General features: G+C 44.7%; 1 protein-coding gene and 1 pseudogene across 8 annotated transcripts in view; one reads left to right on the plus strand and one right to left on the minus strand.

Annotated features, from left to right (window-relative positions):
- LOC144107892 (nuclear respiratory factor 1-like) overlaps nt 1–23366 on the plus strand; it is a 135032-nt gene that overhangs the window by 106522 nt on the left and 5144 nt on the right. The window lies entirely within an intron of this gene.
- Nucleotides 2456–7276, minus strand: LOC144108874 (uncharacterized; annotated as a pseudogene). Its single transcript, XR_013309533.1, has one exon. The product of XR_013309533.1 is annotated as an uncharacterized LOC144108874 (transcript).

Genomic DNA, 23366 nt, shown 5'->3' on the forward strand with positions numbered 1-23366 from the left:
TGAGCACTGTCATGCGGAAGAAGACCTTTCTTAGAGCGAGGGTTGTACGTCCAACAGAGGTGAGTTTGTTCAAAACTAAAAAGTACGTCCAAAAACTGAACATCCTTGCCTCTCGGCGGTTCATAGGTAAAGTTCAGTCCCCCAAAATGGGATTTGAAAAGGGCGACAATTTTAAGAATGACACGCTGCACAGAACCAGGTGGGCAACTTCTGAGGACGATCATAAAATCATCCACGTACCGGAAGACCGAATGGACCACATCACCCGGGAGAACCTGGCTAATGCGCTTATCGGCTGCCGCCAGGTAGATATCACACAGGACTGGCGCGATTGATGACCCGATGCATACGCCATTCTTTTGCACGAAGTACTGACCGCTGTACTGAACAACAGTAGATTCAAGGTAGAACTGAAGAAGGCGAAGGAAATTGTCGCTGCTCACACCCGAGCTACGACCAACGTCGATATTGTGTACTTCGTTTTGTTTTTTTTTGTATTAGATAGTTGAACGCGTTTGCTATTTTCCTGGTCACGTAAGTGTTGGACTGCGTTATATAAGCTGATCATCTTTCTGAATAAATGTGTTGGTAGTCAGCGCCCTGTCCTGTCCACTTCTGTTCGTCCTTGGTTTTTCGCGCTGCATTCATTTACCATGTTCACTGACCAACAAGCCCAAACAGCCGCTTTAGTTCAAGAGACTAAACTTTTTACCCACTGGTGTGTTTGAATTTTAGTACACCTCAGCCACTTTCTCATGCCTGAGAAGAAGGCTGAGGATTTTGTTTTGATTGCTTAGGAGCCTCTATATCCTTGCGCAGCCAAAGAAAACTACTGAGGTTACCCAGCCCTCTTTAAAGCTTTTACTAGCAGCCATTTCTAGAATTTGTGTATGTGTTCACTAGGTAGTATTAAGTTTGAGGGCCTCTACACCAGGGATGATTCTTACATTTCTATAATATTCAACAAAAGACTTTTCCTATACCTTGTTCTTGGTGCATGTTGGCCTCAGTTGCCTATGTGCCATAAAACCCAACACAACACACAAAGTCATTGGGACTGCAAAAATATGCTTATCGATCGGGTATATATTAAAAATGAGATCAAGGCAAAAAAGGCCACCACCGTCTGGAAGACGTTAAAGTAGCAAGCGTTAGCTTTATTGGCCACGTGTAAAATGGACGTCTTTCCGCATTGAGCGTGGCCAGTGAAGAAAACCCTGAGCGGTTCGGAAAAGTAAGGGCTTGTGTCTCGCCGTCGTTCGTCCTTGTGGTTTGCGTGGTTTTGGCGCTAGGTAGGTTTGGTTGGTTTTGGCACAACCAATTTTAATGGCTGCCATCTTGGATTTGAGAAACCGAAACTATGCCACCATTTCGTCCCCTGATGTCATACTGGGGAGGGGGGCACACCCAATGTTAATGGCCACTTTTGCGCAGTTTCAAGGCGCCATATTAGATTCGAGAAACCGAAACTATGCCGCCATTTCGTCCCACCATATTGGACAGTGACGTCATCATTGGCATGCGGCAGGTGGTTCTTTCTACAATGCTGTATTAGGTGGCGCTACAAGTCTCATTGTGACATGTGCTGTTTTCTAGTTGCTGCCACAGATGGCGCTTTGATCTCAGGGTGGTAGCAGACCCCACGAAATATCAAAACGTGATGAGTAATTGCTGTCACAAATGGCGCTGTGATCTCAGGGTGGTAGCAAACCCCCCAAAATCTCGAAATGTGGTAAGAGCTAACACTCTTTAAATTTTTGTTGCAGGAACACGCTACCTTTACAGGGCAAACTTTGCAATTAAGGGGAGAGGCTCCTCGAAAAAACTTTTTTTTTAATTATGAAGTTAGAGGGCTGAAATTTGCACAGCTGGCATAAATTGAGCTTCTGTTTTTAAATATGTAATCAGTTTTTTGATAACTATAGAAGTTCAATTTTTATTCTCAATGAAATGTATAATTAGCTCCTTTTTTGTGCACACAATATTTATTAGTAATCATTATTACAGAGAATTTTAAAACATCCTGGGTAGTTATTACAAGCTGCAGAATGTTGAAATCTAGATGAAATTATATTTGTCTGCATCTTTTTCAGCCAAAAAATTCATGAAAATTAGGGTGTCATTTTCTTTTGTACTTCAGTCTGTTGGTATGATGCTCTAATAAAAATATGGTAAGCCTAATTATATAAACTAGATTTCCACACTCTATGCACCCCAAGGAACATCTGTGGCAAAATTTCATTGTGATCCATGAAGTACAAGAGGAAAAAATTGTGTGCACAAACTTTAAAAACGGGCAAAAACCCCAATTTGAGAAAAACTCAATTGAAAGTTCATTTGTATGTTGGAGGCCAAAATTTTGTCTCAAATCACATAAAACTTGGTGGCAGTATAGTTTAACATGTTGGCCACTAGCCCACAAGATTAGAACTCTCCTGCAGCATATGTTTGGCCCTCACGGTTCTTGCGAACGGAGTCCTCAGTGCGTGCTCGCTTCACTTGGCTGCGGCGATGAGACTTTGCTTCAGCAGTCAGCTTGGCAGACATCTTTTTAACTCTGCTCTGGTCACTTTCCAAGCTGAGTCTGACCAGCTGCTGAGAAGGGAGGATTCCCAGTTCTTCTAGCACCTTTTCGAAGCTGGAGTGGCCCCTGTTGAACCACAGGACTCCAATGGCAGTGGCTGTCTCCACTGAAGTCCGTGATGCGAATCGGCTCTTTGGACACAGCATCCAAATCTTGCTGTTGAGGGATTCAGCAGCGTTCTGAGTCTTCCCTCGCAAACAGTGGGTAAGCAGTTTCGAGTCTGTCAAGCGTTTGTATATTGGCAGCACTGCTTTTTCTTGGGCTTTGGTTAGGAGGGGGGTGTGGTCCGGAGCTGGTTCTCCCAGAGCTTGGGCTCTCTTCTGCCTGCACCAAGACTCATTCCCATCAGGGCAAAACCTGTGGCTGCTTGCACCATTGCTGGAGCACGAATGGAGGTAGGACGCCCAGATTGCACAGTACATGCCTCTTACACTGCCCCGGTTGCTTGTTATTGCAATCTGATAATAGTTTTGCAATTTCTGGATGGCCTTCTCACCAAGTTTCTGCCCACGTGGCAGTGGTGTCTTCAACTTCCTTAGTGCAGTGCCAAGACGTTTAGAAACGTGGTTTGTGCAGTCTTCTTTGGTCACTGCCGTCGGCCCATAAACCTGTGCGTCAGAAACTGCAGCATATGCCTTGCTGTCACCATCACTAAGAAATGTGGTGAACCGAATGTTGTAGGACTGCGTCCTGCTCCGGATGCGTAGTGCTGCTTCTGTTTCCATTGCATGCGATGGGCACTCAACATTTTTTTCACACACAGGAGAATGAAAGGCCTTCCATACTTCATCCTCTTCGTCACCAAGTGCTTTGTGGCTGCTACAGCCGTGGCAGTAGTTGGTCAGCACTTCGAAGTCTAGGCAAAGGCCAGTGTCCACAGAAATGGCAGTGCCAACACCATTGTGGCTCTTGTGCCCACGCTTCTGCCAGGTTCCATCAAACATGACCGCAACGTCAGTCTGAGCAGTCTTCAATGCAGTTATCCGTCTTGCTTCTGCAAGATTGGCGGCGGCTGCTTTGGTGGCGGCGATGTGTATTTTCTTCGCTATGTTTTGGAATGTCTTATGGTGAAGTGGCTTCTGTAGGCCAAGAACGCCGCAAAACCTCGTCAGCTGATTGTGCCCGACGCCTATAGAACGCGCAGCGAGCACCACTTTCACGTTGGTAGCGAAACTATCGCGGGGGCTTCCACTGCAGCGCTCTGCGTCGCTGCCTTCACGGCTGTCTGTGTCAGTGCGTCGCGACGTATACACAGCAGAAATTGCTGCTGCCGGGCATGCTTCATTTGCACACCGTAGCTCCAGGAAAGAAGCAAGGCCTTTCCGCTTGTTTTTGACGTCAACCACCACGAGTAGGCACGTCCCGCACATGGCACCGCTAACAAGCCTTGTCAGCGCTTCAACATCGCATATAAGGACGCTTGCACCGGTTCTGCTCTCGCCTGCCTCCTCATCCTGGAACGCTGCCAACTTTTTTTCCGATGCGCTCACGAAGTCAAAAGCGTCACTGATAAAATCAGACGGCCTTGACTCAGCAGCGCTGGATGACAACATGCTGCCGTCCTGTCCATTCTGCTGGCGTAGGGGGCTTGCAGCTTCTGTCGCGTTCGTGGCTCTCCTTCGCTTTTGCTTGCGCTTACCCTTGTACGGGCGCGCAGTCCGGCTCTTGCGGAGGCGAAAGTTACGCTTCTTCTCGTTGTCCATCGTCGAAAACTTCCGATAATGCAAACAAATGCTCGGTAGCCGTGCTAGGCGATGCAACGCGAGCGGATACGAAAGTGCGGGGGTGGCTCCACTACACGGCGACAGCCAATGGCGGCCTCGGGTTCGTGTCACGTGACAACAGGAGCGCTCCGCAGACGCGGGAAAAAAGCGTTTTCTTTATATTTTCTCGTGAGAATACGAAACTGACGGAGGTGCCAGTCGAAAGAAGAAGGCTTAGCCTAATTTTTGCAAGTGGCCGCAATGGCGGCCGGCGCCGCTGCCATGAGCGGCGGCAGCTCAAAGATGGCCGAAATTGGGCAGCACGCGCGACTTTTTCGGTTACCGCGGGTCATTTAGACACGTTTTTAACTAACTTCTTGTACAAATCTTACTTTCATATTTTGCTGCATGAAAGTAGGATGTTCAAAGATGATAAAACAAGCGAAAACAGAAAATTGAAAATTTTCAAAATAATGCCGATTTTTCGACCCGCGTCTCCCCTTATCATATATTGCTGCATCTATGTCAACCCCCCATGTCGTTTCCTTGATGTCAAGAAAAACAAAAGTTGACTCCAAACATAGGTGTCCTCGATTTGGCTACACTTTCTACACTGGTTCACTAAAGTTTCGTGTAAGTGTAGCGCTTGTTCTGAAAGTGTAAGTGTAGCTAGACACTAGCACTCTCAGTGTAGCGGCCAAATCGAGTGTGAAAGTGCAGGAGTGTGCAAGCCTTCGTCTGCTGCGGCGGCTGCGGCCATTCCTCCACGCTTTTGACATGTGCGCAGCGTTGTTTTTGTTTGCAGTGTGGAAAATGGAGCATCTGGTGGCAGCGGCAATGGAGCTCGTTGACTCGGACAGTGATGACGAATTTAACACCACCCTTTATGTTGCCTTGTGCAAAGTGGCGCGGGTCGAGCGTCATCGAGTGAATGGCTACTTCGAACTGGTGACAACAAAGTTCTTCGACTTTGAATTTAAGAAACTGTTTAGACTTTTGCGTGAAACATTTGAGGGCTTGTGCAAGTGGTTTCAGCTGTCACCGTTTTATCCTAAATGTGTGTTTCGGGTCGTCCTCAGATCACAGCAGAGAAAAGTTGCCTGATTACTTTGTGCTACCTTGGAGCTCAAACAAGTATGTATTCAGTTGCTGATAGATTCGACGTATCCGAGTCATCGGTTGTGCTGTGCACACAAAGGGTGCTAAATTTTCTGCACTCAATCAGCGAAGAGGTAATATGCTGGCCAAGCGCTGCCGACATAGCCTGCAGTAAAACGGCCTTCCTGTCGAAAAGCAGGGAGAAAGGTCCCCGCAATACCGTCGGATGTATCGATGGCTGTCATGTCGAAATACTGAAGCCTGAGGAATCAACTGCATCATACATCAATAGGAAGAAATTTCCTTCGATAATACTTCAAGGTGTATGCAACGACCAAAACAAGCTTCTGGATGTATTTATTGGATGCCCCGGTTCAGCACACGGTGCTCAGGTTTTGCGGGAAAGCACATTCTTTGAGGAAGCTGCGGCCAAATGCGGTGACTCTTATATACTCGGAGATTCCGCGTATCCCCTTCTGCCTTGGCTTTTAACGCCACACAAGGACAATGGCTCAAGCTTTCCAGCATGGAAGAAAAGATTCAACAAGTTCAGACGATTATACCTTGTCGACGCAAAGACAATCATGCAGTGTTGTCGTATAGTCATGGGAGCGTGTGTACTTCGTAACATGTGTAATTCTGAGAGGGACTTCATTGCAGACCTTGCTGACCTGCCTGCTCATGATGATGCTGGTAATAATGACGCAAATGCAGGACAATGTGAAAGCCGAAGGAAGCTAATAGCCCAGCACCGAAAAAGAATGCACATAGGAGCAATGTGAACTTCAACTCGATGTTCATTTATTTTTCGCCTCAACGGCTTTCACTAGGCGCTCTAGAAGACACATTTTCTCCTCATGCTGTTTCCGCTTCTCAGTCATCGCTTCTTGCAGCACCTTTATGAGGGTGCCAATTGCGGTTTTATCCTGCCGGCTGCGTCGCCTAGCTGGCGTTGCTTCGGTGCTGCGGGAGGGCATAGGGGGTTCGTCCTCTTCATCAGCAGGCCCATTGTTGGGCAACATGTTCTCTTCTTCCCTATTACTTTCATTAATAAAGTTTCATTAATTTCAACATAACAAAATTGTTCATTCCATGCTATAACTATGCAAAAGGAGTGGCAGAGAAATTTGCTGTTGGGTAGCTTGGTTTCTTGCCATTCCTGCAAGCAGAGCAGCACACATAGCATATTTAAGAGCCGGAGAGGTCACTACAAAGAGAAGTGAAGACCTAATTGCAGATCCAGGAAGGTGTTATTTATCTGAATTGTGGAATATTAAGCATTCATTAATTAGTCGAGATGATTTCTCTGTACAGGCCTCCACGACAGACACATATGCATGCAAGCAAATTAGAGCCACAACTAAAACATGCCAGTTAACATTATGTGAACATAATAAGATGGCACAATATTAAAATATTTCATCCGAGAAAGAAAGAGTGTTTAATTGTAAACTTACGCAACTATTCTTCCTGGTGCAAACAATGCCACAGGGGTAATGTGGTGCTCTCTTTCTAGCATCTCGGAGAGTTCCCTGTCAAAAAAAAAAAAAAAATGTCAAAGGTCACCTTCTGAGGATAGCTTCTGAGGATGAAATAATCAATGTGGATAAGTTTTTCATTTCATTGAAATTATTGGTGTTTTCGCATTAGACAGATGCGTTGCGTATGTATGGCTCTCTTCCACATATATTTGTCCGAATCTTTCATTTTTTATATTTCTTTTTTTTTTTCCTCTAAAAGACAATGATTGTCCTTTGCCTGGTGCCTTTGTAAACTTCTAGGCTTTGAAACCTGTAGTCTTGTATGCAGTATTTAATCTTTTTTTCTGTAATCTTGTAACGGGATATATGCAAGCTGTTACTGTTGCCTTTGCCTTTGGGGGGATGGAGCGCTGTCAAGCTGTGTTAAAACAGGTTTTTCTCCACCCTCCCTTTTCACTTTTTGTGTGGAATAAATAAATGTTCAAATTCAACAAACAACTGAAATGTCTGCTGTCCATACCTTTCATACAAGCAGGCTGCTCGCGAATGTCCAGAGGAGCCATTTTTAACTTTCGATTTTTTGTATGCTCTCTCTATCGTTTTCCATTTATTTTCCACCTGCAGTGGTGTCAGGTGGCAGCCAAATTCACGATTGATTTGGTCTGCAAGCTTCTCCCACATGGCCTTTTTTGTCCTGAGAAAACAAGATTTTGCCAAGCGTTAGTACCTTACTGGGAACAAATGCGCTACAAGCGACACAGAAAGGACACATACACACGGCACAAGCGCAAACTAACAACTGTTTATTCCATACGGAAGGTGCGTTTATATACGCAGCGTCAGTTTTTGAAAGAAGCAACCATCCCATCATCAAACACATGACCATCACCACGACACAGCATCTGCACTTATCATGTCAATCTCAGTTTTTGTAAGTGCAATAGAAGGAGTGCTTACACAAGTTTCATTTTCCGCCTTCTCAATTAAAAATGCTTCGACTATTTCCCTTTCGATCCTTTCTTTCTGTTTTCCTCCAATTGTGGTCCTGTGGAAAATTGGTGCGCACTCCTTCTTACACCTGCTGCAATGTTGCGCTAGATTTCCCGGGTGGTTAATTTTGTCGCAGTCATTGTGATGCTCCAACAGTCGCGTGTTGACACATCTTCCCGATTGTCCAATGTATTGTTTTCCGCATGATATTGGTATTCTATATATGATGTTCTTCTGGCATGGTACGAACCTTTCCCTGTGGGCAATGTCACAGATGTGTCAACACGCGACAGCTGGGAATAAGAGTTAATAGAGAATACCTAAATAATCTGCGATTTGCTGATGACATTGCCTTGCTGAGTCACTCGGGAGATGAACTGCAAATAATGATCAATGAGTTAGACAGACAGAGCAGTACGGTGGATCTAAAAATTAACATGCAGAAAACCAAAGTAATGTTCGACAGTCTAGCGAGGGAACAGCACTTCACAATTAGCAATGAGGTGCTGGAAGTGGTAAAGGAATTCGTCTACTTAGGGCAGGTAGTGACACCTGATCCGGATCATGAGAGGGAAATAACTAGAAGGATAAGAATGGGGTGGAGCGTATATGGCAGGTTCTTTCAGATCATGAATAGCAAGTTACCAATGTCCCTCAAGAGAAAAGTGTACAACAGCTGTATCTTACCGGTACTAACCTATGAGGCAGAAACGTGGAGGCTAACGAAAGGGGTTTAGCTTAAGCTAAGGACAACACAGCGAGCCATGGAAAGGAAATTAATAGGCTTAACGTTAAGAGACCGGAAGCGGGCAGAGTGGGTGAGGGAACAAACGCGTGTATATGACAACCTGATCGAATTAAAAGGAAGAAATGGCCTTGGGCTGGGCATGTACTGCGAATGCAAGATAACCACTGGTCCTTAAAGGTAACTGAGTGGATTCCAAAAAAAGGCAAGCGTAGCAGGGGTCGGCAGAAGGTTAGGTGGGCGGATGAGATTAGGAAGTTTGCACGCATAGGTTGGGTGCAGCTGGCAAAGGACACGGTTAATTGGAGAGGCCTTTGCCCTGCAGTGTGGGTCCAGTCAGGCTGATGATGATGTGTCGGCCGTATCGGTGTGCGGCGTGGTGTTATCGCGATGGCACCAAGCAGGAGATTCCACTACAGTGCCGCTTTCAAACGAAAAGTTGTGATAGCCGTAGAAGCATCATCGAACCTTCAAGCCGGGCGGGACTTCGGTGTCGGCGAGAAAGACGGCCGTCGATGGAGGGGACAACGACAGCAGCTTTTTGCGTGCGCCGCAACGAGGGTGGCATTTAGCGGACCAAAGAAAGACCGTCACCAAGAAGTGTAGACAGTTTTGGCCGACTTTGTTCAGACGCAGAGAGCAGCTGCCCTTCCAGTGACAACAGAAGTGCTCCAAGCGAAAGCTAGGGAACTTTCGAGGGAGCGAGGCCTAACGCAAAAGGATTTCAAAGCTATCCGGGGCTGGCTTCAGAAATTCATGAAGCGCTTCGGCTTCCGCCTCCGACGTCGCACTTCAATCACCGAGAAGCTGCCAAGCGATTTCAAAGAAAAGCTGATAGCTTTTCAGTGCTATGTGCTGCGAAAGAGAGAAGTGACAGGCTACAACCTTGGGCAATCGGCAACGCCAACCAGACGGCTGTGTATTTTGATATGCTAATGGCGTACACCATGAATGAAAAGGGTGCCAAGGAGGTGAAGGTGCGCTCTGCAGGCTACGAGAAGCAGCGCACAACTGTGATGCTGTGGTGCACAGCTGATGGACATAAACTCCCTCCTTATATGATATTTAAAAGGAAGACAGTGCCTGCTCGAGAAACTTTCCCAAGAAATGTCATTGTGCGGGCAAATGAGAACGGGTCGATGACGGGTGCGATGGTGGAAGAGTGGGTTAAGTTTGTGTGGCAACGGCGTCCAGGAGCCCTTTTGACAAAGAACTCTCTCCTTGTCGTCGACTGTTACCCTGGGCACTTGACCGACAACGTGAAGGCTGCGCTCGCTGTCATACCGGGCGGCATGACGGGCCAGTTGCAGCCATTTGATGTCTGCATCAACGAACCTTTCAAGGATCATCTGCGGAAATATTACACGGACTGGTTGACTGACGAAGACCACATGCTAACGGCAATGGGCCGCATCAAACGTGCATCGCTGTCGCAGATGGCGAACTGGGTAGCTGCAGCGTGGGACAACATCCCAGATACTTTGATCGTGTGCGCCTTTAAAAAGTGCAGCATATCTAATGCGCTTGATGGTACAGTCGCGAGTAAAAAAGATTAGCACACATGACGGAACACCGGAGCGCCGGAATGACAACGCGTGGCGCTTGGGTGCCGATAACGAGAGTGCCGGGCCATTCCCATTCTACAGTATTAGGGGGGTTCAGCGGACTGTCAAGGCCCAGCAAAAATTATTTTTCTGTCCCGCCCTCTCTCCTTTTTTAGCACAACCTTGCTCCCGCAGGCAACTGCTGAAGAATAGGATAGTTGTTTTTTTTTTCTTGTTTGGCACTTATTTTTGTGAGCAGCTTCAGCCATGCTGCGCTTGGTAACTGCTTGAACAGCTCTGCATCCAGGAGCTGCCATGGCCTCCCAAGGGAGCAGATTTGAATATACAGTGGACTCTCGTTAAACGGAACCTCAAGGGACCGGCAAAATATGTTCCGTTTATCGGGAGTTTTGTTTAGAGAGAGAAGGTTTAGGATTTCGCAATCCACTCCGCGCTGCTTGGTCCCGATGAGGCAGGTGTGCGTGCAGTCGGCAGTCTCCGCGGAAGCAGATCTCAAATGCAAAATCTAGATAATAAAGCGAACGGTACACTATGGGCACAAAATTTATCGCACAAAAGCAGTAAGCAGTGAACTTTTTTCATTTTTTCAAAGCACTACTGAAATTTTTAAAAAAATGTCAATAGTCCACTTATTCCGTAGAAATGAGTGGGAACTGCAATTTATTGGCTTGTGAAAAAGGACCTTATGTTTACTTGTTTTAGCTCTCGTAACCGTTTTCTTTGGATGGCGCCACCCATACTAGACAGAATGCTCACTTCTGCAGATTTTGGGGAGCCGTCTTGCTCGCCAGTCCCCGCATGCTGTCGTGTCTGCAGTGGCAGCCTCCCCTGAAGCGGCACGACACACTATGCCATTCCAACCTTTAAATCTCGTCAACCACCCTTTGCTGCTCGAGAAACCTTCGATGCCGAGCTACAGAACAAATTCTTCTGCTTGCGCGTTAATGAGTGGCCCACTGATCGAAATGTTTTCACTGCGGGCTCTCCGCAGCCAAACCACCAGGCACTTCTCCAGATCTTCGTGGTTGGCCACCCGCAGTCGTTTTCTTTGAGGGCCAAAGCGTGACGTCCCGAAAGCCTGCCGCAGCTTATCCTTGTCCTGAAGTATCCTCGTGAGACTGCTCTTGGGGACAGCGTAGTTCGTTGCAATCGCTGTTTTTGTGAAGCAACCACTCTCGAAGTCGTTGATTATCTCCACCTTCCTTTCTAACGTAAGGGCATTGTGAGGTCGCTTCTGTGCTGCCATCGGATGCTGACTTCGCGATGAAATGTCGCAGACGACGCTCAACAGTGGATGTAAGGCTTAAAAGCGTGGCTTTTTGTGCTTGTTGGTGAATGATCAAGCAAGAGACTTTAGCGCAGAGTAGACAGGACACAGAAGAAACGAATCAGGCTACAGTTAGAGTGTTTTAGATGATGTTAGAGACCTAGGAAAAGGGCTACGTTTTACCTATGAGCTACCGGATAATGGGTCGCTTCAGTTTTTAGATTTACAGCTAAAGTTTTCAGATGGGCACATCTGTTGGGCTTACTCCCCTCGTGCGAAGAAAGGGCTCCTGCCGTACAATTCGGCCCACTCCAAAGTTTTAAAAAGAGGCATCGCCAACCTCTGCCTGGAGTCATCGCTCCGGAAGTCGTGTGAGCATGAAATGCAGGCAAGTTTTTGCAACCAATTGAGCAGGCTCGTTGCAGCTGGCTTCCCTGAGTCGGTATTGGTCCCTGTGGCTGAAACGCTTTTGAAGAAGTTGAAGGCTGGGGTAAGCAGGGTAGAACCGAAGAAGAAAGAGTGGCCTGTAGTATTCCCATACATTCATAAGGTCACGCACGGCTTGAAAAAAGTCGCTAACCGGTATAATGTACCGATGGTATTCTCGGCTCCCCAAAAGCTTTCCCAGTTAAGCCGTCGCATTACTTGCGATAGGCAAAAGCTTGGCTGCCAGAAGAAACATGGCCAGCGTTTCGTGAAGTGTGCCACTAATGTGGTTTATGAAATTCCTCTGTCCTGCGGAAAATCCTATATTGGACAGACGGGGCGTTGTGTCAATGATCGGCTTAGGGAGCATGCACTAGATATAAAAAATAACGAAGGTGAGCGACTTGTGGTTCACTGCAGAGCCTGCACCGATTGCTTCCCACGGTTCCGTGAGGCGAGGATTTTGGGTAGAGGCAGGTGTCAGACATCCCGAGAAACTCTGGAAGCGTTCTACATCAAGTAAGCAGGCCCTAACTGTGTTAGTGATACATCGGTTTTTCTTTATGAGGCTGAGCGCAAGTTTTTATCGCGCCTAATCAGCTAGTGTTTTTTTTTTTCATGTTACCTTGTACGCATGCGCGGTGTTTTGTTTCGTGGCCTATATATGTCGAGTGCTTCACCCTCAATAAACAGTTGAAGTGTGCGCCCGTGGTGTCGTCTTCTTTCTGTGTGTGGTGTGTGTTAGGCGCAAAATCTTTCTTTCAGTATTTTTACTGCACTTTCCCAGCAAAGTGGCTTGTGTGAATTAGTTGCATCGGGGAAATAACCTCTATCTGTTTTTCGAGCTTGTGTAATACTGGCTAAAAGCAGCTCTATCATCTATTGCTCCCGTGGGTTCCTTCTGACAAATTATCACGGACATAAAAAACAGTAATAAAAAAGAAGCCATCTTTGCTTATGATAACCAAGCCAAAATAAATGCCGCATGCACAGTCACCTAGGGTCAGCACTTCGACGCTCAGGCGATGGCACTTCCTGCCGTCCCTCCCTATGCTGCAAACATGGAAAGGGCCCGATAAGCAGGTCTGCAAACCGTAGCGCCGCGTGGTGAGATATACAAATTCTGATCGCCAGTGATTTGTGCTAATATTTTTTACTCGCGACTGTACTGAAGATTGTGCACTGTTTGAAGGTGACAGTGACAAGGAACACAGTGACGAGTCTAGCAGCGACGACAACGTTGAATGAGCTCTGCACGTTCAGATTCAATAAATGCTTTTTGCATTTTGTGAACGCTGTCCTCGTTTTTTTTGTTCGGCCTACATTCGAGGTAATAAATTTTTTTTTGTTGGTTTCGTACTTTAGGGGGCCGGCTTAGTATTGGGGTCGGCCTAGATTCGAGTAAATACGCTAATTGTTTGTATGCTAATTGTTTGTGATTAGATATGTTCTAGATAGTTTATAGTGCAGGATAAGACCAGTCGCATATGTTTTTTGCCATTTCTGTAAAAATGTCATCACTCTAAATACAAAGTTCAATTTTTTATTTGTCATTATAGGTCAGACATCTCAAAATTTTGTGTGTTAGAAAATATTTAGCGACCTGAAAAGTACCTTATCTTGTTTCTGAGAAAATTTCTTTAAAGAAACACCTTGAAAGCAGCTTTTGTCGACGCGGTTTGGAAATGATAGTTTTCTAACGGTTTCGTTTTCCCAAAAAGTGCAAACTGAGAAAAATGAGTTCAAAGATATCAGCGCAAGGTTTTTGTATTTGGGGTAGATAAAGATTATTCAAATTGCCCTGGTCCATAGGCCAGACCCTCCTCTTCAACACGCTGCTCTGTGGCAAATGCTTCAAGCTTTCCTTGTTTTTTCAGCTTTATAGCGCAAGTGTGTGTTTGTGTCCTCCCTGTGTCCTTGTCTGCTAGCGCTGCGATTCCATGATGTTCGATCACCACCAACTCACCCAGCAACTTACCCTGCATAAGTTTATAGCTGTCCATTGCCCTTGCGTTCACTTGTGAAATACTTTGATGGGTTGCTTGCTGGACGTGCTTCATCGTGTGGGCTTCATGTTCTAGTTCCAGCTTGTCAAACACTCTCTTGATGCGAAATGTGCCCTCATTAAATTCTGGTACAGCCAAGGCTGCCGCAGTCTCCATGGTTCTTAGTGCTGCAGATTCGACGTTCGCGTGATGAACCATCATCGCAGCTCGAAGGGTTCATGTCGGTTTTCGGCGGCAGGCCTGGGCCTGGCAGAAGCAGACGCTCAATTGCTGGCAATCGCCCGTGCTGTGTTCATGGTGTGTTTTCGCATCTTGGAGCTTCTTTGAGTCGAAGCCTTCGTTACCGGCATCTTCCGGTCACACCACCGGCCACTCAGTGATCGCAATAAGCTCACAGAAGGAAGAAAAGGTAACAGATAGCAAGTGTCGAGGGCAACCAAAGCGGGAGCAACTTCTTATGGTGCGAGAACACCATTGGATGGTCACGTGGTGTATTTTTGCCAATCCGAACTCCTATTTCGTTATGCCATCCACTCTGCAGTTGGTGCAGCCACTCTCTTCTTTAGTTTTTCATTAGTGGCCTTGCGTATTCTCAATAAAGATCTTCCATGACTAAAAAGCGCGAAAAACAAACTTTCTAACATGCATTCACTTCGCATTTGGTTTTTTGCCCGCACTGCGGCCGCGTCTTGAGAAGTGCGTTCATAGATGCCTTCAACGGCCAATGCGTGCCACCGCCTCGTGAAAAGAATTAATTTTCTTCTTTTCAACTGCTCAGATAACATCCGAACTTGGTGAGAGTATTGTTCATTAAACCAGTAATCTAAAACAACTGAAACTTAAAATATAATTTTTTTCCGAAAATCGATATTTTAGCCCTGCATCCCCCTTTAGCTTAAGCTTTCGTTAGCCTCCACGTTTCTGCCCCGTAGGTGAGTTTCGGCAAGATGCAGCTGTGTACACTTTTCTCTTGAGGGATATTGGTAAACTGCCACTCATGATCTGAGAGAACCTGCCATATACGCCCCACCCCATTCTTACCCTTCTAGTTACTCTCCTCTCGTGATCCGGATCAGCTGTCATTACCTGCCCTAGGTAGACCTTTACCACTTCCAGCACCTCACTGCCAATTGTGGACTGCTGTTCCCTTGATAGGCTGTTGAACATTACTTTGGTTTTCTGCATGCTAAATTTTAGACCCACCGTTCTGCTCTGCCTGTCTAACTCATCGATCATAATTTATAAGGGCCACTTGCCGGGCCAGTTGCTACTTTTGCACGATGGTTTAACAGCGCAAGGGACGCAACACGGGAAGAAACAAAGAAAGACACACACGAGCGCTGACTATCAACTGAATTTTTATTCTGAAGTACAGAGAATATATAGCGATGGAAAAAGAGCGGTACATCGATAAGAGGGGGTTTGTGCACTAATAGATCAGGGAAAATGAGTTCACGGCGGGCGACGCCGACGGCCAATCCAAAACCAGGCGATCTCGTGCAGCGTGGCCACGCTTCGTCTTTCATCGACACCTCGTCTTCATTGCCACTTCGTCAGTGATCTGCCTATGCGGCATCAGGCACGGCCGTCATGGTTCGCTACACATGTGTTAGTGAATGAGGTGGGGGTGTAGAGGGCCGTCGCATGAAGCAACAGATGAAAGTTGATAAAAGGTGAAGTGAAATTGCCCATATAGAGGCCAGAAACAGTAAACAATAAAAACAACAAAAACAATGAAAAATATTAACAATAAAAATGGAAAGCTGCAAGGTGTAAAGGGCCTTTAAGCATAGAACATTAAATGCTAATAGAAGGTGTAGTTAAAGCGGCCCAAAAGAGGCTAAAAACTTTAACCGAAAAAGCTGCGAGGTGCGGAGGGCCTACAAGGGATAAAGAATAAGCAAAAGTTATAAATAAAAGACCAAATAGCCAGGATTTAAACAATTAGCTTAATAAGAGGCCAGTGAAACAGAGCCGAGTGAACAGTCGCAGCACATGCCTGGCTGTGTGCTGTGATATTTTTCCGTGAAGGGTCATTGTTTCAGAGCAAGAATCCTGGCAGAAGTTACTCGCCATGTTTATTAACGACGAACTAAAACGTTTAGTGATTGATGACCCTGTTGTGGTTGGGGGTTCAAAGCAGATCATTGCCTTTTTAAGCACTTATCACCACGGTGACCTTAGAGGATTCTCCATTGACATCAAAGATCTGTACTATTCTTTGCCGCACCAGGCATAATTGAGTTGTATTGAAGAAGCTATCGATAACTAAGGCATAGTTCACTTCCAAAACCAAATAGGGCTGTTCGCCAGTGAATTTCTGCAAATTTTAGACTTTTATTTGAAATCCTTATTTGTTAGTGAAACAGACACACCTACATCCAGAAGAAAGATGTGTGCATAGGCTCATGTGCAGCCCCAGTTCTTTGCGAATTGTTTCTCGCCACTGTGAAAGATTGATGCACGAGAAAATGAGCGGTACATGCATCGTTAAAATCTTTCATTTTGTAGACAACTATCTCGTCCTTTTAAAATGCAGCAACGAAGACTTCAGAATTGTAGCTCCCGAAGTTCAGTCCCTGTTTGACCAATCCTCTCATATTAACATCTATATTCCCGGAAGATAATGGCATGCGATTCTATTTTTTGCAATTTCTTTATTATTGTCATTTCTTCAGCACAATGCATAACATCACTGTATGGATTGTTATCCAAAGTCTAGTTATGGATCCATGCAGTAACAGTAAAGTGATGATTGAGGGCAAATTTTTCTACTGCATGTCAAAATAATACAGATATAAATGGTGGAAAAATGCAAAGCGTACAAGCAAGTTAGTTCAAATTACAGAAATATAGAAGGGCTAATGACTGCATAATAAAATAATAGACATACAAATCCTGAAAAAAAATAAATAAATGCAGAACCCGCAAGTAATGTCACATTAATATAAAATAGAAGAGAGTACAAGGGCTGATGATATGAGAGGAAGAGCAGCATTCATTATACAAAATAAACGTAGTTGCCTTAGAGGTGATTATTCGATGACAAATTTGAGTAGCAAGCCTAACATCGCCAATACAGAGAATAATAAGAGATAAGCACTAAGCTCTGAAGTTCTGAGTTTAAAATATGCTTGGCTGTTTCAACAGAATAAGCAGTAACCAACAGTGAGGTATTGTTGGCGTACATAATGGCACGAGTATTATGTAAAGCATAAAAAGTATGAGCCCCAGTACTGAGCCCTGCGGGACACCTACGGAAATCGAACTTGAACTTGACACGCGTTCGTCAATAATAACCCACTGCCGTCACCCAGTTAAATAGCGTCTAAAGAAATCGAGTGATACACCTCTGAGCCCATAATCATTTTAGTTTCTTGCATAAAATGTTGATGTCCACAGTGTCGAATGCGTTCTTAATATTCAGGAATACGCCAATAGAAATATTGTTATTATTGAGGGCTCCATTGATTAATTCAGTTATAGAAAGCACAGCCGTGGTAGTCGATCTAAATTCCTGAAAGCCATGTTGGGGCGTTGACAGAATTGTATTTTTAGTCGGGAATTGCGTAATTCTTTTAGCCAATAATTTTTCCAAGAGAGTTTTGATACAGCTAAGGATTGAGATCAGCCTATAGTTTCTGAGTCCATTAGGATTCCCCACTTTTGTGGATAGGGACTACCTTGGTGAGCTTTAAAATATCAGGATAGATGCCGGACAGAAAAGCTTTATTAAATAACGAGGCTAAGGTGCAGCTAGGACGCCACTGTTAGTTTTAATTATGGACACCGGAATAACATCGAGGCCCATGGCCTTAGTGGCATCCATTGAATTAAGTACACTCATTACTTCGTCACTGCTTATTTCTATAAAACCGAAGGCAGGGAAGGTTCATCTATGAAACCCATACTTAAGAGTAAATCAGCACACACTGAGCAAGAATGATTATTAAACTGATCTGGTAGCAGATGTTTATCTGCGGAGAGGGCCAGATAAGGAAGTATCCGGTATGATGAAGTAGGCCAAATTATCTAGTTCACTGTAGCCCAGAGTTTCGTAGAATTGCCGGTGCATGCATTTATTTGGTTTCTAAAATATAGCTTTTTCTGTGTACGCATGGAAGCAACAGCTTTATTTCTATGAATCTTATACTGAGCACTATAATATGCATTCCCTCTGTTTTGTTTCATTTTGGTGTGCCAGTTATCGCGTGTTTTTATCATGTTTAGCAGAGCTGCTGTCATCCAAGGGCACACTGGATATGTATAGTATGTTTTTTTTTTTCTGCGTAAAGCTGCAATCATTTATCACAGCTTTAATTCTACCAACAAGGCTGCGGCAATGTTCATTGGCATTCATTTCAGTGAGGTCTGGAAAGCTAGTTTTAGAGAACATGAGTGGGCATTTTTGGTAGTCTATTTTCTTCATAAGTCCGCACGTGCTGCCAGAAGTTCTATGGCTATCTCTATCTTCTACGTGGTATAAGAAGGCAATGGCGAGGTGATCTGCCACTGCTGTATCATATGCCCCAGCCAGATAACAAGGTGGCACGAAATTGCATCGCACATGGTCGCGGCATATCGAGCTAGAATTTAGAATTCATGTCGGGGTAGATATAATATTCGTAATTCCGTGAAAGACTCATGCTCGCATCTGCTTTGAAGTCTATGGACACAAAGCCCCTCTCGGAGCATTTGATCTTCGGTGCTTGGCCAGATTGTTTGGAAACCGTACAGGCAACGCGAGTGCTCTCGCGCTTTTTAAGCGGCACGGACCTTGCCTCGCGTTTGTGATGCTAGAAAGTGTGCCTTGTTTATTTAATGTATTTTTGCATCTGCCCCCATCGTGACCCTCTTTTTACTCCTTTTCCCGTTCTTCAGTGCAGAGTAGCTGGCCAGGTATTTATTTTTCAGGCCAACCTCTGCCTTTCCCGTCAATAAACCCTCTCTCTCTCTCTCTCTCTCGTAAATCCATATGAAAATAACAGGTCAGTGTATTCACTATGGTTGGCACCTAAAGTATCAATATTAGTATCACCAACGGTGATTGCATTTTTGTTCATTTCTGTTACGTGCATAAAAACAGCTTACAGACCATTCACAAACTTATTGTGATCTGCATGGGAACAACACCAACCATGACACCATCAAGTTTAACAAATAGAAATTCTGAACTACTACTGACGGATGCGTTAAAGCAATGGATATTCGCAGTGTACAAGGGTCTTTTTAATGTACAAACCTACCCCACCTCCTCGATTGTTAGAAATGCGGGGACGGGACAGAAATACATAATTGGGAATGTTATAGCTTTCACCGGGCATCGGCCAGGTTTCTTTAACTGCTATAACATCGTAAAGAAAGCTCTGCTGTGTTAAAAACGTACAAAGGCCATCAAAAATTTCTAGCTATGCGTCTTACATTGCAATGGAGTATGGTGCGTGATTCATTTAACGTGTAAAATTTGTGAGTTGTTTGTATAGTCAGCATTTTGAACGAACCGGTCTATGAGGCCGAGGTCGGCCTCTGTAGTAATTCGGATCACATCAGAGTTGTCAGCTTTTCACACCAAGATCTGGTCACGACATACCCATGCATATTTCCAGCTGTGAAGTTTCTTTACCGCCATAGCCCTAGCTAGCAACACTTTATACTTTGCGCAAAGATGTTCATTTACGAACACGGATGCTGATCCAGAAATGCCAAGGTCCGAAGTGATTAATCGAGTTTTCCGATTCGAGCAGCTTATCACGGGCATCATTTGACCTGAACTTAACGATAATATTCGACTTGTTTCTCTCTTTTGTTGGCACTCGATGCATGATGTCGGTATCATTCACTGTTATCTCCACTCCAACCTTGGTGGCAGGAGCGGAGACAATGCCTCTCAGTGACTCGCTGTCAGTAGAAGGGATGCCTTTCAACTCAAGCTTATTTCTGCGACTGTACTGCTGAAGTTCAGTTAGCTCTACTCTAGTACGCTGCAGCTGTTTAGTAAGTTCACTGTTTTCATGCTTTAGATAATTCTGCTCTTCCTTAAGCTCACATATCTCCCGATGAGCTTCGGCTGCTTCTTTCTTAAATTCTTAAAAAATTTCATTCATAAATTCGACTGATCCCCACAGGGTGCCACGCTCTTGGTTGAGGTTATTTCCCAAGACTTCCAACTTGCTATTAAGCTTCGCAAGAAAACTTCCAACCTCTTTCACAGTTGTTGAAGCCTTATCAAATAGCTTTCCACCCATTTCTTTCGTGTTAGACGGGGTACCAGACCTCTCACTATCACGCACAGCTTTAGGACGACCTACGCCTTCATTTTTCTCCTGCGCATGGCTGCTGGTCCTCTGAACCCAGAGGTAAAAAACCGCTCCTTTTATATGCTTCAGCCCACTCAAAGTTAGTATTTATTTATTTATTTATTTATTTATTTATTTATCACAGTACCCACTGCGCCAGTTTGGCATTACAGTGGGGGGGGGGGGGGGGGGGGGGGGGGAGTACATATATCATTGACAAACAGCAGTTTATATAGAATACAGATAGAATACAGTTTATATAGAAGATACAGATCAGGGCAAATCGCCGTCGCAACAAAAAGAAGGAACAAAGAAGCAGAGCATAACCGTACATGTGCGAAGTGAAACAAAGCGGTTCTGTTGACGCAAGCACAAAGTACAGAAAAAAAAATTGCAAGTCGTACTGCTGACGCAAAGGCATCATTTGAAGATAGCGATACAACATCGCCGGGCAACCTGTTCCACTCACTGACCGTCTTAGGAAAAAATGACATCCTAAAAAGCTCCGTTCTGCATCTATACTCTTTAATCTTAAGTGGGTGATCGCGCCTGCCAGAAGTGTACTTTGGCGGCCTTATGTAGCTATCACGATTGAGGCCGGTTTTAGAATGATATATATTGTGCAAAAATTTTAATCTGAATGTTTTTCTACGATTTTGAAGTGTATTCCAGCCTAATGTTTCCTTTGCTTGGGATGCGCTAAAATACCGAGTATAATTTTGAACCACGAAACGGGCTGCTAAGCTTTGTACTCTTTCTAGTTTCTTTATGTCTGTCGCAGTCCACGGGTCCCAGATAGTACAAGCATATTCCAGTATTGGTCTTATGTTAGTCTTGTAAAGCAGGTTCCTTGTTTCTAAAGGAAAGCACTTCGCATTTCTACGTAGCATAGCAAGAACTCTATACGCCTTAGCAATTATATAGTTAATATGACGGTGCCAGCATAGTTGAGGGGTCAAGTACACCCCAAGGTATTCATATTCGCACACGGATGCAAGATTTGTCCCGTTAATGCTATATGTATATACATTTGGTGACCTTTGTCTCGTGAAGCACATCTGCACAGTTTTATCAAGATTTATACTCATGCCCCATTTATCACACCACTCTGCAACCTTGTCTAAATCCTTCTGTAGTTCATTATAATCATCGGGGCCTTTCATAACGCGATACAGAACGCAGTCGTCCGCAAACAATCGGATGAAAGACGATATGCCAACGGTAATTTCATTCATGTATAACAAAAACAATAGCGGACCCAAAACTGAACCTTGAGGCACCCCCAATGCCACATCAACACCATGCGACAGCCTACCTCCAACGACTACGCGTTGTGTCCTACAGTTTAAGTATTCTTTTATCCATTCAACAACCGTTTTATTTATGTTGTACCACGATAATTTTTCAAGTAGTAAAGAATGGGGCACTAGGTCAAAAGCATTCCTGAAATCTAAAAAGATGCTAATTACGCTCAAGAAGTACTTTGATTTGGGCTAGTTGGTTCATATCTTGAAAGAAGTTAGGACGGCGCTAAAACGACAAAGTCCTGTTGTGTTCGTGCCTCTTTGTCTTTGTCGTTTTAGCGCCGTCCTAACTTCTTTCAAGATGCTAATTACACAGCCCCCTTTGTCAGGAGTGGATGCTAGGTCGTGCTTTAATTCTGTAAGCTGAGTAATACAAGAAAAACCACTTCGAAATTCGTGTTGCTGAGAGATCAACAAGGAAAACAAATTTAAGTGAGTCATGATATTGCTAAAAAGTACATGCTCAAGGATCTTGCAAGGGACGCTAGTCAAGGACACCGGTCGATAATTAAACACAGATTTTCGAGGTCCTGACTTCGGAATAGGAACAACATTGGCAATTTTCCAGTCTATAGGCAACATTCCGCATGTCAAGGATTTGGCAAAGAGCACATAAAGGTATTTAGACAACGGGCCTGCACAAGCGGAAAGCAGATAGTTCGGCAAGCCATCGGGACCGCTGGCACTAGTGGTACTTAAACGTTCAAGTTGTAGTTGAATACCCGTCCTGTCGAATACGATGTCATTCATTGGTTCCCCTCCGATAAGCCCGTAGTGAAATATTGAATCAGTATTAGTTGCGCGCGCAGAAAAAACGGAACCGAAGAACGAGCTAAAACATTCTGCCTTATCTAGACTATCATGCACAAGAGACCCATTGTGTTCGAGCACAGGAATTGACACTTCGTCTTTTCTATTCTTCTTGATAAACTGCCAGAATTGTCTAGGGTTGCTTTTTAACTTAGAATGAAAAGAAGCATAAAAAATACCTTTCGCGTGTGATATTGCGGAATTTGCCTCATTTGTGGCTTGTTGCAATTGTTGCTTTTTCTGGAGTGTCGGCTTCTTCCTGTACGCCTTGTATACTTGATTTTTTTTCCCCAGTGCTCTGCGAACTTCCCTCGTGAACCACGGCTTACTTCTAGCCCGCCTTGCCGTCAGTACCCATGCCGGGACGAATTGGTCACGCAACTCGAAAATCCTCTTTTTAAGTAAACACCACAATTCGTCTACGTTAAGCGACTCTGACAATGTTTCAAATACGTCGTAATACGAGTCGAGTGCCAACGAGATTTCATCGACTTGTGCCTTTCGATAGCTGTATATCCGTCTACCTGCGCTATTAGCGACTTTATTGTACTCCAATTTCAGCTTGCACAGAACAGCGTTATGGTCACTTATGCCTGGCAAGATCAGCACAGGTTGCGTATCCAAAGGAAAATTAGTAAAAAGTAAGTCTAACACATTGCTTCCACGAGTAGGTTGGCACACCAACTGCGATAGCGCAAATGAGTTGTATAACTTCATCAATTCTTTTGCTGACTCACTAGACACATTAGGTATTGTTGCATTTTGCAACCAATTAATTTCGGGCAAATAAAATCACCACCGATCACAAAGGAGTCATAATTTCTCACTTCTACATCTTCCACTAGCTTAGTTAAAACCTGTACCTTACTGCCAGGAGGCCTGTAAAAGGAACACACCGCCAGTGATTTTCCATTTTTCAAACGAAGTTGCACCCAGACAGCCTCAGTAGAATCATCTGACTTGCATAACATCTGCGACTGTATATTTTGATCAACAAGAATGAACACACCACCTCCGTGACAGTCTCTATCTTTTCTGTAGCTAACGTAGTTGCTAGGAAAGACATCACAATCCCTATCGTTACCATCTAA

Source organism: Amblyomma americanum, chromosome 10, assembly GCF_052857255.1.
Source record: "Amblyomma americanum isolate KBUSLIRL-KWMA chromosome 10, ASM5285725v1, whole genome shotgun sequence".
Taxonomy (NCBI): domain Eukaryota; kingdom Metazoa; phylum Arthropoda; class Arachnida; order Ixodida; family Ixodidae; genus Amblyomma; species Amblyomma americanum.